This window comes from Balaenoptera physalus (assembly GCF_965194825.1).
Source record: "Balaenoptera physalus genome assembly, chromosome: 16".
NCBI lineage: Eukaryota > Metazoa > Chordata > Mammalia > Artiodactyla > Balaenopteridae > Balaenoptera > Balaenoptera physalus.
Genome location: NC_138898.1, coordinates 1,637,609 through 1,655,850, shown reverse-complemented (window position 1 = coordinate 1,655,850; position 18,242 = coordinate 1,637,609). Strand labels below are relative to the sequence as shown.

The 18,242-nt window shown below is 59.4% G+C and overlaps 2 protein-coding genes across 7 annotated transcripts in view; one reads left to right on the top strand and one right to left on the bottom strand.

The window, feature by feature from the left end:
- Positions 1–14,883, bottom strand: part of PSMA7 (proteasome 20S subunit alpha 7) — a 79,648-nt gene extending 64,765 nt beyond the window's left edge. Inside the window, exon 1 of the mRNA XM_082428883.1 lies at positions 14,863–14,883. The gene's annotated coding sequence lies outside the window, so the exon portion shown is untranslated. The remainder of the gene's footprint in view (positions 1–14,862) is intronic.
- The window catches only part of OSBPL2 (oxysterol binding protein like 2), a 41,888-nt gene continuing 38,218 nt past the window's right edge, over positions 14,573–18,242 (top strand). For 5 of the 6 annotated variants that reach the window (XM_082428866.1, XM_082428864.1, XM_082428863.1 and 2 more), the window contains exon 1: positions 14,573–14,683. The gene's annotated coding sequence lies outside the window, so the exon portion shown is untranslated. The remainder of the gene's footprint in view (positions 14,684–18,242) is intronic. The other variant, XM_082428865.1, reaches the window with a different exon arrangement.

The window sequence follows — 18,242 nt, the reverse complement described above, 5'->3', positions numbered from 1 at the left end:
CGCAGACAGCTAGGGAACAGCGCCCGAGGGAGAGGGAAGCAGCGGCGCTGCTCTGTCGCGCTGCTCTGTCGCCAGCGGCGCACATCTGCCGAAGCCTCAAAGAGGACAGAAAAGTGCGCGTCTGCGTGCGGGGGTGGGGCTGCAGGGGGACCCCAGGCGCGGGCACACAGGCACCCGCACTTCAGCAGCTTCCTCATCACGCTGGGACCCACCACTCCCCTAGCCCCGAGGTGCTTTAGAAATTTTGGGGAGTGAGGGAGGGGTGCTGGGTTCCCCTACCCCCTCCTCAGGGCTGATTGCAGGGAGGAGACCCCAGACCCTCACCTCAGCCCCAGAGGATCCACAGTTCTATGGCTTCTCGCAGCTTGCGCTGGGGGAGAGGTGTGGGGCTCCAGCTCCCCCTCCCAGAAGCCCTCTCTGAGTAGCTGGCTGTACCCCTCCCACCAGCAAGCCCTTCTCCTTGTACAGGTTCCCCCAGCTCCCCAACTTGCATGGTGGGCAGGGCTCTGCCAGGACCAGGCACCAGTTGGTGGTTGGACGAGCCAAGGTGGAGAGCTGCTGGACCCCATCGCTCCCACCGTCCAAGCTTTCCTGCCTGTCTGGTGCTGGGCAAGGACTGGCCGTCCTCTGTGCTCGCCAGCGGCTCCCTGCCGCCCGGACCCCGCCAGAGCCCGCCCCTGCACAAGCACCCCAAGGCCGGCGCTGGCCAGCCAGTGCTTCAAGGGCACACCCACACCCCACCCCAGGCCTCCGGAGATGGAGGTGGGTGGGGAGTGAGGGGGGCCCTGGCTCTCTCCTCACTGGCTGGGAGCCCCCTCCCAGCCTCAGTTCCTGGCCAGGGTGGAGGGAAGTCTGAGCAGGGGCAGCCCCTTTAAAGCCTCAGTCAAGCTGGGGCCCGGCTGCCCTTGTGGCCTTTAGTGTTCGCGAGCTTTCCTTGGCAGTCTCTCACCCCATAGCAGCTAGAGCGGGGGACGCAGGGGATGGACTCAGTTCAGACCCTGGCACTTGGGTGACTTGGGGGAGTTACCAAATTCCTCTGAGTGTGGAGACCTTCCTCTTGAAATGGAGGCCATCAGGAGGAGGGCCACAGCTGGCCCAGAGGTTTGAGGATGGCCATGACCAAGGGTGGTGAGCGCCCCCTGTTGGCACTGACACGCATGACCTCATCAGCCCCCCGAAATTCAGCATACAAGGTGGGTAGGACCAGCAGCCTGCACAGAGCCCAGGAAGCTACCTGCCCAAGATCACACAAGGCCAGAGGCCCCTCTCTTAACGGTTACACTCCTGGCCCAGCCCTGAGATCAAGGCCCCTGACCTTGCGAATGTACTAACTCTTGGGGCCTAGACCTTGGTGGGACAGGAGCCTAGAGTCCTCTGGGCTGGGCCCAACTTGGCTAAGGCAATTTGGGGTGAATGAGGCAGGTCCCCACGTGACTGTCCACAGGGCATCTTGACCTGAGGTCTCTGTCTCAAGGAGTGGGTATTCAGGCCCCAGGATGGCAGGGAATGCCCCAAGACCCTAGGAAAGGCTGGCTGAGCGTTGGGGGACGTGGGCCCCTATTCTCAGCTCACCTGGACACCCCCAAAAAGCGTGGCCTGGGGGCCGAGTTTCTCCATTTGTCAAAACAGCCAGCATTTGGGGTTCAAAATGTGCAGTCCCAGAAGGAAGCAATGCCCCAATCACGTAAGCCCTAGATTAGTGAACTCAGATCCCCTGCAAACCCCTCACACAGGCGATAGCTCATCCACTGATTGATCAGTTGATTCGTTCATTCAGCCCCCAAGATCTGCAGAGGTGACAGCTGAGGAGGGCTGTAGGCTGGAGAGTGGAGGGGCCCCGAGACCCGCTGCAGCTGCGGGGCCCCACCCACCTCCCTCCTGCCGCATGGAGCAGAGAACCTGCTGCACAGACGTGAGCTGCTCAGAGGCCCCTCCACAGGGAACTTGCTGGCAGGAGGGCCGGTGACCGCCCCAGCTGAGAGCAGCCTCTTCCCGGGCGTCTGGTCAGCAGCTGTCGTGTGGGACTCCTCTGTGTGCAGTGTCTGCTCTGGGGCTCCTGTGGGGGGCTGAGACTTTCCCGGGGGGCTCCCCCTTCCTACCTACCTTCTCCCTGCGCACGTGTCAGACCCGCACTGCGGTCTGAACGCTCCTCACCTGCTCCCTTTGTCTTTCACAGGTGTCCCCACTAACCTCTCGACCTTGGACCCTGTCTCCGCGTCTGCTTCCTGGAGGACCCAAGTTGACACAGGCTGCGTTCCGGTTCTGGAAGGATGGCCAGGGAGTCGAGCCAAGACCTCCAGGAGGCAGCCAGGTGGAGATCTGCAGGGAGCAGCGTTCCAGGCAGAGGGGACCGCGGGAGCAAAGGACAAGGTGGGTGGGGGGGGCCCCGTGCGTCTGTGGCGGCCGCGGGGGCGGGGCGGCGGGAGGGCAGATGTGGTGCCTCACGCCCTGTGCAGACGCTGAGGGAGGCCCGGGAGGGTTTTGAGAGACAGTGAGACAGGCCTCCTTGCTTCAGGGCAGAACAATCTCCAGCAGGGTGAGGGCAGAGCCGAGAGGCCGGTGGGGAGGCCGCTGCTAGGCTCCAGGCGAGGACAACGGTGGCAGTGGGGGAGGGGAGAGCCGGGCAGGCTCTGGGTCGAAGCGAACACACGAGCTGTGTGAGAGAAAGACACAGGGGGGTCAGGGCTGGCTCCAGGGTTTTGGCTCAAATGCTTTGAGGGTGGCGTTGACACGAATGAGCTGGGGGTCTGCGGGAGGAGCAGGCTGGGGGTCAAGGGGGTGCTCAGATTTGAGCGTGTTGAGATAGATGATGGCCCATTGGACCTCCTGGGGGAGAGGTCATCGGGCCCCCAGGCCCAGCCCCGGCCCTGGAGTCCGAGGCCTGGCCCAGGAGCAGCCCGCTCACCTCTTCTGGGTCTGGGGCCAGAGGAGCCCTGGGCTGGGGAGACGGAGCTGCGTGTGCCGGCGTCTGAGCAGCAGGGCGCTGTCCTGGTCGCCCGTGGTCACGGTCACGGTCACGGTCACGGGGCAACGGGCTCCGCCTCCAGGTGCCCCACTGAGCTGGGAAACCTCTCCTTCACCAGAGCGCCTGCCCGCGGAGCCCTACCTTGCTGCACGGGACGTGGCCCCCTAATGAGAAATAACGAGGGGAGTGGAGCCGCAGTGGCCCGCTGCAGGGCAACTGTCCTGCTCTTATGGCCAAGGCACATTTGCTGGAGCGCTTGTCAGCATTCTGGGTCTGGTGCCATGACACCGCTTTAGAGGAACCTCTATTTGCCTTCTCTCTTTCTGCAAGAGCACACTGGCATATGGGAATGCAGATTTTTCTGTTTTTGTTCCTTGTCTTCTTTTTTTTTCTTTTCCTGGTGACATTCTGAGCCAGCTCCGGGTGCATCCTGATGAGCTCAGGGCACAGGTGTGATCAGAATGTCTCCCAAGGTCACCGCTTTGGAATAAAAGCTGAGTCTGATTTCCCTGCCTTTAGGGACAAGGCTGAATTGGGCCCATGGCCCAGGTGGCAGGAAGGAGAGAGAGGACAGGAGAACCAGGGATACAGTTGCTGTGGTTTGGCTGCAAATGACGAAAACCAACTCAAAAAAGCCTAAGGAAAAGGAGTGTTTATTGTTGCCCATGGCTGAAAAGTCCAGGAGGTGGGCTTCAGATACAGCTGCATCCAGGAACTCAAAGAACAACTTCTCTTTCCACCTGTCTTTTCCCTGTGTCCACCTCATTCCCAGAAGGGAGTGTCCCCCTAAGATCTCTTTCCTGCAGCTCCAGGCTGCTCTCCTATGCTCTTGTCCACTCCCCAGGAGGAAGACAGGGCTACCAACAGCACCCAAAATTAGCCCCCTTGGCCTGGCTTGGTGGCCAGCTGGGGCAGCTTTGCTTGAGCTTACAGCAATGTGGTCAATGTCACTTGAACCCCACCCTGGGCAGTTGTCCCCTGTGGGTCCCGTGTGCCTGTGCCGCTTCCCCTGGCAGTGCCTTTCTTTGTTGGCAGTGTCCAGGGAGCCCCTGCCTGGTCCTGGGGGGACAGCGGGCCTGGGCACTGAGAGCTTGGTGGGAAGCCCCCGAGATGAAGCTCACGGGTGGGGGGCAGGCGGGGCAGTGGGACTGGGGACTGCGGAGACGGCCTTCTTCCTGGGCATCTGTGTCTTCTGCTGCCTGGCTGCTGTGAGCACAGGGCCCAGCGTGAGAATGAGGGCGAGAGGGTGAGGGACGAGGGGCAGCTCTCAGCCCACCAGACACGTCCGACCACAGAGCCTGGGCCGGAAGGCTCTGGAGTCCTCCCCAGCGGCGACCCGCAGGAAGGAGGCCGGCAGCCCTCCCTCCCGGCCTGTGCCCCCCTCTCCTGGAGCCAGTGCTGCCAGCTTAGAGGCAAGGTCACTCCCATCCCATGGCCTGCATCAGTGGCCCCCAGAAAAAAGAGCTCTGGGGCCTTGGTGTCCACGCGGGGGGAGCGGAGAGACTCAGGTGCAGGGGCTCAGAGGCTGGAGAGAGCACAGTTTGGAGAGCTGATGGGAGGGGGGACTTGACCCTGGGTCTGAATTTCCTCACCTGTTGCCCTTTCCTCCTAAGGACGGTGCCAGTGGAGATGTTAACCACGAGAAAAGGGACTCTCAGGAGGGGTCCCTAAAGGAGATCTGATCTAAGGGCGTGCGAACAGCTGCCGGGGAGGCGCAGGGGCAACTGGGGTGGGGGCCAGAGGTAATAAATGCTCTTCTCTAAGGAAAGAGGCACCCTCACCCCCAGAAAGTCCCTCTGCATGACTCAGGTGTGGTTCTGGATGTGCCCACTTCCCAGGGTTGGCAGTTGAGTATCGATATTTGCTGAATGAATGAATGAAACCGCTTGCATCTCTGCGGTTCTCTCCATGCGCTAAGAATGCATAAGCCAGACTTCCCTGGCGGCCCAGTGGTTAGGACTCCACGCTTCCACTACAGGGGGCGCGGATTCGATCCCTGGTCAGGGAACTAAGGTCCCGCATGCTGCGTGGTGCGGCCCCCCCCCAAAAAAAGCACAAGTCATGGAGAAGCAGGAAAAAGGGGTGAAGGTGGACCTTCGTCCAGGGTGCCTTCTCCAGAGCCCTGGGTGGGGCTAGGTGTCAGCTGGCATGGGGCCTCAGAAGGGCCCTCAAATCCAGCTATGGGGGGCTGGCCGCAGCCTGGGAACCGCCATTGCATCCCCAAGAGTGTTTGGTGGGGCTTCCCGTGGCTGTGACCCAGCAGCGCCATGTGTCAGCAGGGCTGGGGACTTGAGCCAAGCTCAGACCGTGAGTCCCGGCCAGGACTCTCCAGGGCCTGTGGCCTAGACCCTGATCAGACCCTGGGTAGTAAGCGTCAAACCCCTCGGGGTGGTCGAGCCTGGCCATGGGTGGAGACGGGCTGCTCTGACGAGTGCCCAGCCTTGGGGCTCGTGGAAGTGGGTGAGGCGGGGAGCGTGGGCCTGCGCGTGTAAGCAGGGGCGGGGATGGTGCCCAGCTCTGCCCAGCCCGGCCCCAGGGTCCTCGTCTGTGCTGCAGCTGCCCCCGACCCCGGAGCTTCGTGCTGTGGACTCGGCGCCTCAGCCTTTGCCGCAGGGTGAGGGGTGGGGACTGAGCCATGCCTTTGTCTGGACTCCTGGCTGGCAGCTGGCCGCGGCTGGCTGCCATCCGCCTGCCCTTGGAGGCCCTGCCCCCCAGAGCCTGTCCGTGCTCTGCGCCCTGTGCCCAGCAGCGCCACTGTCACAGCAGGTCAGAGCCCGTGTACATCGGCCCTGTCTCGCCCTCCCTCAGGCCTCCCGTCCCCTGCTGGGCCCCTCTCGCGGTGAACAGGTCGGGTGGCCCTGGTGACAGTGCAGACGAGGCAGGCGGGGCCTGGTGACCCCAGTCCATTCTGCAGACCCCAGGCCTGGGGTTGAGGCTGGGTGGGCCGGGCTGCCGGCAGCGTGCTCCATACACGGGCCAGAGATGCCCTCCTCGTGCATGGAGCAGCTGAGGTCACAGTGTGGGGAGGGTCATCTGTCTGGGGCAGGGGACGGGGTGGCCGCTGGGCTGGGCATGCTGGGGGCCTCCTTGGGGCTCTGACTCCTGTGCACGAGCCCCCTGTCTGGCTGCTGCCCTGCTCTGCTCGGGCGGTGAGGCTGAGAGGCCGACAGCCCCCTCCCCAGACCCCGTCAGGGTCCCCAAGGCCCAGTGCCGGCCCTGGAACCACAGCCCACCTCCCTCTCTTCCCAGCAAACACACCCCTGCCCCACGCCGCCCTCCCTTGCCAGCCCTCAGGGGTACTCCAGGTCTCCCGACCTTGTCTGTGGTGTTCTGTGCTGGGGTCCAGAGAACGCGTGAGCATTTGTGTGCACGCGTGTGCAGGCGTGTGTGCCATGCATGCACGGTGCCAGCCCTGGGCAAACGCACAGGGCCCTCACCCTGCATGGGGCCCTGACACCCTGCTTTGGGGGGTCGGAAAGAGGGGCCCACTCTGGGAGCTGCCTCCTGCAGGAGAGGCCAGGCCCCAGAGTTGCACCTCTGTTTACCCCCTGAGTCCCCCGGGATTCAGGTGGCTCCTTGGGGGGGGCCTGTGTCTGTCAGGAAAATAACGAAAGAGCTGACCGTCTCCGTGCTGGGGCACAGGGTCCAGTTAATGAAGACGTCCCCCGAGTCCTCGAGGAGGAAGGAGGGGGCCTGGGACAACTCCCAAGGTGTGTCTGTGTGCACGAGTGTCTGCATGTGTGGTTAAGTACATATGTGTATGCGTGTGTGTGTGTCTGTGTGCACGTATGTGTATGTGTCTCTGTACATGTGTGTCTCTTGTGTTTTTTAGTGTGTCTGTGTGTGTGTCCATGTGGGCCTGGCTGTGTGTCTATGAGTCTTTGTGTGGGTGTGGGTGTGACCGAGTGCACATGTGCATACATGTGTGTCTGTGGGTGTGTTTCTGACTTGAGCCAGGGGTAGGGCTTCTGAAGGAAGCTAGGAAGCTGGCACTCGTCCTCCTTCCCACCCTGTAGGGACAGGTCAGGTCATAGAAATGTCCCCTCCCTCCGTGGGTGGCCCTGACTGTAGGACCAGGTCCTGGGCGAGGGCCGGGGTCAAGAGATTGCTCTAGAGTAGCCCCCCCGCCCCCGGCCTGGGTACAAATCTCAGTCACTCGGCTGCACAGGCACACACAGCTAGAAATCACAACACGGAAACAAGTGGGCAGCCCCCAGGCTGGGGGGCGGGGGCGCGGCAAGCTCAGCAGATGGAGGGGCTGCGGGGCAGCAGGCTGGGGTCCCGGGAGCAGCACCTCTTGGGCCTCGCCCTGGGGGCTGGGGGAGCTTTGCTTGGGAAGCCGTTTGCTTCTCTTAGGACACGCTGGCCAGGTGGTTGTGCTGGAAGACTGGCCTAAGGCCACCAGCAGGAAGTGGCAGCGCTGGTCCGTGACTAAGAACCATGAAGTCCCTGCCCCCGGTCCCTGACCAGAGCCCTGCCTTCTGCAGGGGCACAGCGGGGCCACCTGGGTTCTGCCACGGCCCTGGGTGCTGGTTACCCCAGTGACACCCATGCCCACTTCCCCATGTCCCTGCCAGACCTCAGTTTGGGTCCACCTTTTCCTGGCATTGCATAATCCCCTCACGTTTTCTAAATTTGTTCAGCTGATTCATGCAGAGCTGGAAACGCTCATGTAACAAGTAACGAAGTTCACTGGAAGGTTCTTCAGTAGGAAGCCCTGATGGACAGAAGAAGGGTCCAGAGGCCTGTCCTGATAGGTAGCCATCCTCCCCACATGTGGAGAAGTGGGCATGGAAACCTTGGCTCAACAGGGCATGCATCTGACGGTTCACTGGTGGTGGACCTCCTTCAGGCATGGCTGGATCCAGGAGCCCGACTGCTCCTGTCACAGCCTGTGTCTCCCAGCCCTGCTCCCCTCTCAGGCAGCCACTCCCCTTGGTGTGGTCCCTCCAGGCTGACAGCCCGCAGCTCACAGCCCTGGCAGCAGATGCAGGGGCCCTTGCCCAAGCCCATGGCCTGACTGCTTATCTCAAAGTTGAGGTAGTGATGTCCCAGGTTCCAGTCACGTGTCAGAGGTGGGGTCAGCCTGTGAGTGGGGGTCCCCACAGGAGGATTTGGGGCTGTTCCTAGAAGACAGGGGTGGATGCTGAGCAGAGCCACTGGATGCTCGTCACGGGGGGCCACGCCCGCACCCTCCAAGGGCCCCACCACTGGGGAACCTGAGGCTCAGAGAGATGCTCTGTTAGCAAGTGGCAGAGCCTGGACTTGAGTGGGGCTGCAGGTTCCTCCCCCACCCCAGCCCACCCCCACCCACCTCTTGCTGGCCTCCAGGGGCGTTCATCGAGCACCTACTACGTGCTGATCGGCTAGCAGCCCAGAAGGCGTGTCGTTCCCGAGGCCGGCGAGTGAGTGGAGGTGCCAGGCCAGCTCTGTCTCCAGGGGTGCCTCAGAGAGGACCAGCCCTGAGGGCCCGAGCCCCGGGCCGTGGGACTCCTGGGCAGACTGCCTTCCCTCGGCGGGGGCAGGGCTGGCCAAGCGCCCAGCACAAGGCCTCTTATCAGCCCCTTTGCCTCTTGCCCAGAACAAACCTGGCCCATTGGCCCAGTCTGCCCCCTACCTGGAGGGGACGGAGCCATCCGGCCGGCTGCATGCGTAGCCTGCGGCCCGGGAAGCGGAGAGGCAGCGCCCCGTGGGCCCCGATTCCTGCGCTGACCCCTCCTCAGACGGCTACAGAATTTGTGGGTCCCAGTGCAAGATAAGAATGTGGGCCCCTCCTCAGAAATTAAGAATTGCAAGATGGCAACAGCCGAGCAGTAAACCGAGCGCGGAGCCCCACGCGACTGCAGGCTGCACCCCTGTCCCCGCCACTGTGGCCACCTCTCACCCCCCAAGTGGGACCCTCCAGGGCAGACCCCCCAACCCCGCTGTGACCGCCTGGCACAGATTGCTAGCTGCCCCCTCCTCTCCCCTTCCCTGCCTTCCTCTCCGGGGATGGGATGGGGGGAGCACGCCTATCCTCAAAAAGACCCCAAATGCCAGGATCTCTCTTATGCAAGGGCCCCCCCCACCCACCGCAGGAGCCAGCTCGCTTCTGCCCAGAATGGAGGTGACGCTGCTGCCGCCAGCCCCTCCCCGCTGGCCCAGACCACTCCCAGGAAGAGGAATGAATCACACTGCTTTGGGCCACCCCCATCCCTGCTCCCTGGGCATGTTTCAACTTTGCCCCTTCCCACCCCCACGCCTGGCAGCTCCCCTGGCCGGGCCGGCAGCTCCGACAAGTTAAATTTAACCCAGCCCGAGCTGTCTTCCTCCCGCTCCCAAGTGCCCCACTGGTCCCCTGCGCACAGATGCGCCCACACCCCTCCCGCTGCACGTGGGCCCCTGGGAAGGGTGGGGAGAGAAGGACCTGCCTGCCTGGGGGTCCCCTGTGAAACCATATGCTTGCTCATGACAGCACCTGGCACCCAGCGCAGGGCCAGCAGGGCAGCAGGTGCTCAGCAGTCAAGGCACAGCCAGGGAGAGAGAAACCAAGCCTTCTGTCCAGGGACAATACTGAGGCTCCCTGCCTGGTACCACACTGGGCACACAGTAGGCACACAGGCTGTGAGCTGAGAGCGCTGCTCTGCGTCTGGCACTGCCCCTTCTTTCTGGGCAGCTATTGTGAGCCCACGCCTCACCAGGTGTCTGCATCTCTGGGCCTGCCAGAGGACGTTGGGGGAGGCCTGGGGACCACAGTCAGGCCTAACCACACATAATCTTCTTCCCTGGGCCCTCTGTTTTATTCAGGCTGGAAATGCACTCAGCTAAAATGCTACTGTTCCACTGAGAGTGGCATGGGATAAAGTTTTGGCTAGTGAGATGTGAGCAGAAGTGTCTGGTATATCTTCAGGGACGGATTCTCAAAGGGAGCTGATTCACCTGGTGGGGCAGCACCTCTCAGCACCTCTGCTCTTGTTCTTTCCCTCACTCCTTCTTCCTGGTCAAATATGCATGTGATGGCTGGAGCACCAGCAGCCATTTTGGGTTGTGAGGTGACACTGAGGATGGACGCTAGTATTAGAAGAGTAAAACAATAGGGTAGGAGCTGGGTACCCTGCCAACCCTGGACAGCCTGGGCTTGTGCCATGTGAGAAAGAAGGACATTTCTGTTTTGCTGACGCCTGTTATTCTGGGTTTTTTCATGTATGCAGCTCTAACTAATCCTAAAAAGCAGGAAGCTAAGTGGGCCTAAATGTCCCCCCCGGCAAGGTAGGAGGCCACTTCAGAGTCATACAAGACATTCCATAGGGAAAAGAAAAAGTTGTCCAGTTCCAATAAATCCTGGGTCTGCAGCAGGCCCTTCTGTGTCTTGGAGGATCCCACATATACCAGAGTGGGAAGGGCCCTGAGAAGGGGGACACTTGTTGGCTTAGTTTAAACAGCATTCCCAAACCTGCTTGACCGTGGAACCCTTTCCTCTAGAAACACCTAATAGCAGCCAGAAAGGCCTTGGGATTCCATGGCACCTCATTTTGGAAACTCTTCAGAGGGTGATTAGGGCATTTAACTGAGACAATATACCTAAAGGTACTCAGCCCAGGGCTGGGCACACAGTAAGTGCTCAATAAATGCTAGGGCTGCTACTGAAGCTAAAAGCGGGGCCCGTGTCAATCTACTCTGAGCATGGAAGTCACCCCACCCCACCTCGGCCCCTCATTCCTGCCTGTTCCGGGGCTGCAGCCCCCACCCTGCTCTTTCTGCTTCCGTGGGTCAGCTTGCTCCCGTGGTCCCTTCGTGGGGCGGAGTGGTCTCCTGCAGAGGCTAGGGGGCTGGGGGCGGAGCGCTGCTGGGTTGGGTGGGATCCACCCGGGAAGAGTTGGTTTGCAAAGCTGCAGCAGTGAGGAAGGCGCGGGGTAAAAAGTTTATAAGAGGAATACATTTTTTCTCTTTTGGCAGAATTTAATAGGTGCAGATTGCTCAGGTCCCAAAGCCATGAGGAAAAAAAAGAAAAAGCCCTTTGCCGCTGCTATTGATAACTTGTCTCTCTCCACGTGGTGGGTTCAAAACTAAAAATACTCTTCTCCGACGGCAGGGAAGCCGAGCGCTGTCACATTGCAGAGGAGACTTGAAAGCTGTGTGGGGAAGGCTCAGCTTGGGCCACGTGAGGGCCGGGACCCCGCCTCAGTGGCCAGCCGCCCTCTGCCCACCCAGGTTGCATCCAAATAGAAGATTCCCCAGCATTCCACAGAAGGGAGCAGGGAAATGTCCTCTCCATGGACCTGGTGGCGGCAGGGAGGGGAGTGAGCCTCAGGCCGGGCCTCCCCAGGGGCAAACACCAGGCCAGCAACGCCGGGTACCCGGCATCCTTGGATGCCCAGCTCTGCTGCAACTCTGGCCGCACACTGAGATGCAGAGACGCATCCAGGTTCAGAAAGCTGCTGGGGAAGGAGGAGTGAAGCCGGGAAAAGAGCAGTAGGCCGAGGGCAGGGCTGGCACCGCACTGCTGGCCCACTCTGCAGCGTGACCCTGGGCCAGCCCCTCTGCTCTCTGAGCCTCAGTTTCACCACTGAAGGGCGAGCAATAGTCTCTGCTGTGCCTTCTGATGCAACGGAAGGAAGGAGGGCGGTGCACGTGAACGTGCCTCCTGAGGGCAAAGTGAGGGTACGTGGCTCCCACGCGGCTGGGGCCTCCAGAGCCCAGGATTCCCAGCTTCGCGCCACAGGCTCAGCTGCTGCCCAGGGGGCTTGTGGGCCATGATGTCACCTGATGCTGATTCAGAAGGAGTTGGGACAGGGAGGCTCCCGTCATCCTCGCCTGGGTGGAGGGACGGTCACAGGCAGACATGACTGCCAGGATGGCCTGATCTGGGTGCAGTTCTGGTGAGGCCAGTCACCCCAAAAGTTATCTACTAGCCCAGCACTTCTCAAACTCTGAGAGCACACACACGGATGGACCCCTGGGGTCCTGAGCAGACTCTGGGGCCCGAGTGCTCAGGATGGAGGGGGCACTGCGATGACCTGCCCGCTCCCGACCATGGGGCAGGGATCAGCTGATATCATGGCCATGAGCCGCACATCCCCCTCCACCGGTCCCAGGAACACCTGGGCACCTATTTCAGATGCAGATCCTGGTCCGGGAGGTCTGGGCAGGGCTCTGCCTTTCTGTCAAGCTCCTGGGCTGTGCCAGGCTGCTGGGTGGCAGGAACGCACTGGGTCTGGGCCACTTCCTCACTGCAGGTCCTGGGTGCGTCACTTCCCCTGCTGAGGCTCAGTGTGCTCATCTGTACAGTGGGAATGACGATACGGAGTATTTATTTGATTGGCGGTTGTAAACAGGAAGCTGGGTGAGGCACGTAAACCATGGGGCACTGGCTGATGTCAGCTGTTATCACCGTCGTCATCGTCATTGCCTGGTCCCAAACCCTCTTTGTCTGCTTTTCTGCTCCCATCTTTCATCCCATTCCTGGAGAATTTTGCTGGACTTGGCCTCCTGACCTACTGAAGGTCATGAAAAATGCTCCTGTTTGGTCCCAAGGCACCCTCCTTCCAGCCTCTAACTGAAGGACGATTCCTGCCCAGTTCACAGGGACCAGGAAAGAGGAAGCAACAGCTGACCCTCGGAGCCCAGTTTATTGCATCTGGTTAAAGGGGATAAGCCGACATCCCAGCCACGGGACCCATCTGGGATCAGAGCCCACTCCTACCCCTCAGGCCAGGGCAGAGATGGCCGTGCTCAGCCCTCAGTGATCCGTGGGCAGGTGGGAGCCTCATTCATCCCCACCTCTCCTCTGGCCTGAGCTCTCTGATGCTGCACTCACGCCTGGAGTTCATGGCCGAGAGCTGGGCTGGTGCATGGGGCTCAGAGTCTTAAGAGGCTTGTCAGAGTGAGGGGCCTGTGCTGGACTCAGGCCAGGCGCACGAGGGACGCTGTGGAGCGTCTCCGTGGCAACCGGCCTTGTCCTTGTCCTGGCTTGGGAGACTGCACGCTGCACCCTTCCCTCTCCAGCCGGTGTCAGTTTCTTCAGAGGTAACCATGGCAATGCCTTTGTTTCCGAGGCCTGGCCCCGCCTCCCTCCCGGCTTTTCTCTCCAACAGTGGCTGGGAGAGCTCCTTCTCAGTCCCTGCACGTCTCCTGGCTCCCGCTGACAGTGGGTCCACCAGTGAGCTGGGGCCAGACCCTGGCATGGGGATGACTGGCTTTCTGGGCCCAGAGATGCAGCCTGGGCCACAGCCCTGCCGCACGTGCTTCTGCCCCGCTGTTTACAGGAGGCGCCTTCAGCTGCACGGGGGCTGCAGAGGCGGCCACAGTCCAGTCCCCCGCACCCCCGCTGGCAATGAGGAAAGGTTCTGAGGAGGGAGTGCAGAGGCCCAACGGGGGCCAGCTTTGTGGAAGACGCAGTGAGGGGCAGGAGCCTCAGAAAGTGCTATATGATCAGGGGTGGTCTATCAGCACTCTTGTGGCTCCAGGGTCCCAGTGATTCTTTGGTACCACCTCGAACCGGCTTAAGCAGAAAGGAAAACGTGGTCACTCACATTACTGAAAAGTCTAGGATAGAGCTTGCTGAGGGTGCAGCTGGTTCCAGGTGACCCAGGGGTATTTGCTCTTGCTTTCCTCTGGGTTGGTTTCATTCCCAGGTGCCCCCTCCCCTCGTGGTGACAAGATGCCCATCAGTAGCCCCAGATTTATCGATACATCTTTCTGTCACCTAGCCCAGCTCTGTGGAGGTCTGTGGGCAGATGGGAGAGACGTTTGACCTCAGCTTTCCCTCTGGCCTGAGCTCTCTGACCCCCAGCAAAAGTCCCAGGGCTGACCTTCACTGGCCAGGACAGGGTCACCTGCTCACCCCTGAACCACTCGCTGTGACTCTCAGCAGCCAGCCTGATTCATGTTACTCCACCCACCCCAAACCAGACTCAAGATTTAGATGGGATTGGGTGGGAGAAACCTGGTTTGCAAAGGAAAACCTTGGTACTCATAGGCTCAAAGAGGTTAGTTTACTTGCCCACGGCCACACAGCTGGTAAGGATGCAAGCTCGGGTCTGACTCCAGAGCTTCTGGGCTTAACCATGGCGTCACTACGGCTCAGTAAGAGCCCCCAAAGGTTTTAAACAAGGGAGTGAACGGTCAGGGATGCAGCCGGAGGGTACACTGGCGCCGGGTTTTGGTGAGTGGTGAAAGGCACGGCACGGAGGGTGGACGGTGGGAAGCCCTGAAAGATGCTTGAGCTGAGGAAGGCATTTTTAGGAGGGTGACTCCCGCCTCCGCCCGTCCCCGGGGGTTGGGAGCGGCAGGCGCAGATGCCTCAGCGCGCCGAGCACCCGCACCCGGGACACCCGACTCGTTGTTTGTAAACTCAGCTCAGCCAGCCACGCCCCTTCCTCCCACCTGCCCGCCCCTTTCGGGTCAATATCTGCATATCCCCGCCTCTCCCTTCCTTGATTGGTTACCGGAGTCGTCACTCCTCCGCGTGGGCCGGACTCCCGAGGGGCGGAGGGCGGGGCCGCTCCGGCGGCGCTATTAGCATGGTCCCGCCTCCCGGCTCGGCCCTCGGGCCGGGCGCTGATTGGGCGGGCGGCGGCCGACGCGACGGCGCCGGGCGCAGCGAGTGGCGGGCGCCGGCTGTCAGTCGACTGGGCAGCCGGCCGCACTTCCGCCTTGGTGTCAGTGGGTCGCGGGCCTGCGGGGCGGGGGCGGGGTGGGCAGCGGAGCTCGGTCGGCGCTGGAGGGATCGCGGTCCAGGTGAGTGACCCGGCCGGGACCCCGACCCCGCGTCGCCTGGGAACGGCGCCCGGCATCGGGCGGGCGGGCCTGGGCTGCGGGCGGCGGGGAGGCCGGGCCGGGACGAGTGGAGCCGGAGTCCCGTGCCCCCCGCGCGCCGGCCAGGCCCCGACCCCGGCCCCGGCCCGGCCGGCCCCCCGCCGCTCGCCCGCCCGCCCGCCGGCCGCGTCCCGGCCCGGAGGAAACTTGGGAGGAAAGTTGGCGGCCGGCGGCGGGGGCGGCGGGCCTGGGTACCGGGCGGCCGCCCAGACCCCGCGTCGCCGGGCAACTGCGGCCCCGGGGCCGCACTGCCGGACACCGCACCCGGAAGTCGGCTGGAGAGCTGGCCCGGGCACCCGCCAGCCCCTCTCAGCGGCAGGGATGAGTCGGAGGGCGCGCTGGGCAGGGGCGCTGGGACCCTCGACTTTCCCTTGTGTCTAAGGTAGCCGGCGCCCGCGGTCAACCAGTCAGGAAGGGCCCAGGGTGAAGAGTCCGTGTCCCCGCTCGCGGTGCAGCCCTCCCCCGGCTCCCCTGCCCGGGCGACCACCTGTGGGTTTGTCTCGACCCTGCAAGGTGTTGTGCTCGTGTCCACCCCTTCCCCTGCTCTTCATTTTGTTTTTGTCAACCTTAGCAGACTGTACCTGCTGGGGAGAGCTCTTTACCTAACACATATGTTAGATCAGTTAGATTTGTAATTGATTTTAAAAGCTTCCTTCTGTTTCCAGTTACATTCCAGTAATCAGCAGAATAAATCTTGAGACTTTATAAGCCCAGAACAAGACTGTTGGGTAATCACCAATCAGTCTTCCCGGGTTTTTCTGGGAGAAGCAGCCAGGTGGTGTTACGATGTCCCTGGCCCTCTTGAGTGTGAGGGTCACCTCCCAGGAAGCTGTGTTCCTGTCCCTGGGGTTTTTATCCTGACGGGTCAGTCTAGGACAAGCTCTGGACCAGCAGTCAGCAGCTTTTGCACTAGTCCCTTTTCTGGGGCTGCCCGTGCACATCTGGAGACGTGGTCTCACTCAGTTCAGTTCAACAGACATTTCTGGGATGCCCGCTGCATGCCTGGCTGCAAGCTGTGGGACCTCTCCATCCACTGGAGCTGGAGAGCAGAGGTGTCGTGGGACCCCCGTCCTCGTGGCTCCTTGCCCTGGTGGCAGAGCGAAGGCCCGTCCTGACTTTGTGCGCTTGGCAGTGTCTTCCCATCTCTCCTGGCCTCAGTTCCTTCCTCTGCGACGTGTGCCGTTTACCTGGCAGGGCCATAAGAGCAGCAGACGAAATGCTTGTCTCCGGCAGTCCCTGGCATGTGGTAGGTGCTCCAAATTGTTCGTTCCCATCCCCCTTGATGAGGACGGGAACCTTATAGGCTGCACTTCCCCCTTGTCCAGCACAGCGCCTGGCAGGGTGCTGTCATTTAGTACATGGATGGCTGAATCTCCTTAGAATTTACCTTTCCCGTTTGCCTCACCTGTCCTTCTGTTAATAACAGCTCTTATCTAAGATGACAGTAATACATGACAAGTGTTGTTCCAGGACTGCTATAAGCACATTATATTCACTTTATTCATGTGGTTTTCACAACAAACTACAAGACTTGTTCTTAGTTCCATTATCCTTTGTCTATTCATGAGGAAGCTGAGGAACAGAGAGGTTAAGTAACTTATTCTAAATCACACAGTAGTTAGTTATGGAGCAGGGATTTGAACCCAGGCAGTCTGGCTCCAGAGTCTATGCCCTTAAATACCTCTCTCTTCTGCCTTTCAAAACCAACATTTTCATTTACAAGGTCCCCTCAGCATTTTTCTGTGGAACATTTAGTTGTGCTGCATTACTGTGTGTCAGAACTTTGTTTTTTGCAGCACACATAACTGATAGATTTTCATTTTGGGTGAGCATGAATGTTTATAAAACCATTTTATTTTTTCTAAAATAAAGTAGTAATTCTCTATCTGGCTATCCAAGATTTTGCTGAAATACCCCACCTGCTGCCCCATTCCCCGGTTAGTAGGGAAGTCGTTGATGTTCACGGTGTGAAAAGGGCGAGTTGGCGGAGGAGGGGTGATGATGGATAGACACACTGTAAAGCACGAGGTTGTGATTTTGAATTCATTTCTGAGCGAACTTAATGTGGTGAACTTAAAGCCGTAAACCATGTACTTAGGGCTTTCCTTTCTCCTCCCATGTGCATTCAGAGGGGTCAGCTCTGGTTTAACATTTTGATGAGCAGTGTTATTTCAGTGTTTGAAAAGTGCCACTTGACCTTCGTCTTAATGCCTCTTATCCGTGCCTTCCAGGAAATGCTAGCAAATGAGTCTTGGATATGTACTTAAAACTAGGTCGACTTTTAAAATCTTGTTATATTCAGCTAATTGCGAAAGTGACAATTCTTTTTTTGGTGGCGAAATTTTGGAAACGTTTTATGTATTCTTATACTATCTTCAAATGATTTCCTTAGTATTCCTGTGAAAAGCCAAGGCCGTATCTTTTCCTAGGAGTTTGGCTCTGGCAGATATAAGGTGTGCAGGGCTTGCATCTTTGAGCGAAAGCTGTGATGACGGTCCTCAGGTGGCTAACGTGTTCCACTTGAGAGTTTAAGAATCTTTCCGGAGGTGGCCTGGGGCTCTCAGGTTTTGACCCCATCGCTGTCTAACTTTGATGGGAGGAAAGTTACTTATCTGCTCTTGCCTCAAGGGTGTTGGCCTGTAAAGTGGGTTATTGCCAGGAATATATGTGAAAATGTAACCTGAGAGGCTCTGGTATTGTAATAGGTGCTGAGTAGACCTTCTGTCCCAGACCTGAGAGCACTGAAATTGACCCCACCCAACACTGACACCGACAAACAAATGCAGTGCAGAAGTGAAGCTAAGGAAATCTTTGGTAGGTAGGTTTGCAGTTCTACTGAAATGAGCTACAGTAACACTTCTAAGTTATGACTATTCAAGTGGGGTTGTCTTATAAAAAGACCCCTGGACCCGTGCAGTTCCTCTCCTGAGGACTCAGGACGGCACGCAGACAGCGGGGCGAGGTTTAATTCCTGAAACTTGGTGCGCTTTAAGGTTGAACGATAGCTTCTTGAGACTGGAAGGAAGTTAGTATTTGAACACTATTGATTATTTACAAATACTTAAATCCTAAGAATTTTTAATATTTTAGGTTCTAGTTTGGCACTTTAAATGCAGTTTCCATGTACAGTGATTAATTTGTGTCTCTGCTGCAGTCAAAGTGTTTTTGCTGATAAATCCCAGGCGTTGGCGTTGCAGCCGTATCACACTCTGGCTGGAAGCGTGTGTGGAGTATCGGCCCAGCCCTGCAGCTCCCCTTAACAAACATGTAATGAAATGGTCACTTCGACGTGGCCATGAACTTTGTGGCGCTTATTTCCTTTTCCTTCCAAGTTCAGAAAAGAACTCAGGGTCATTGGGCAGAATTTCAAAGCATCTCCATCTTTCAGCTGGATCTCCCGGTGGTGCAAATACTGTAATCTCTGCAATGAGCTAAACAGTGGAGGTCAGCCTTCAGAAGGGACTGTGTTTGAGAAACATGG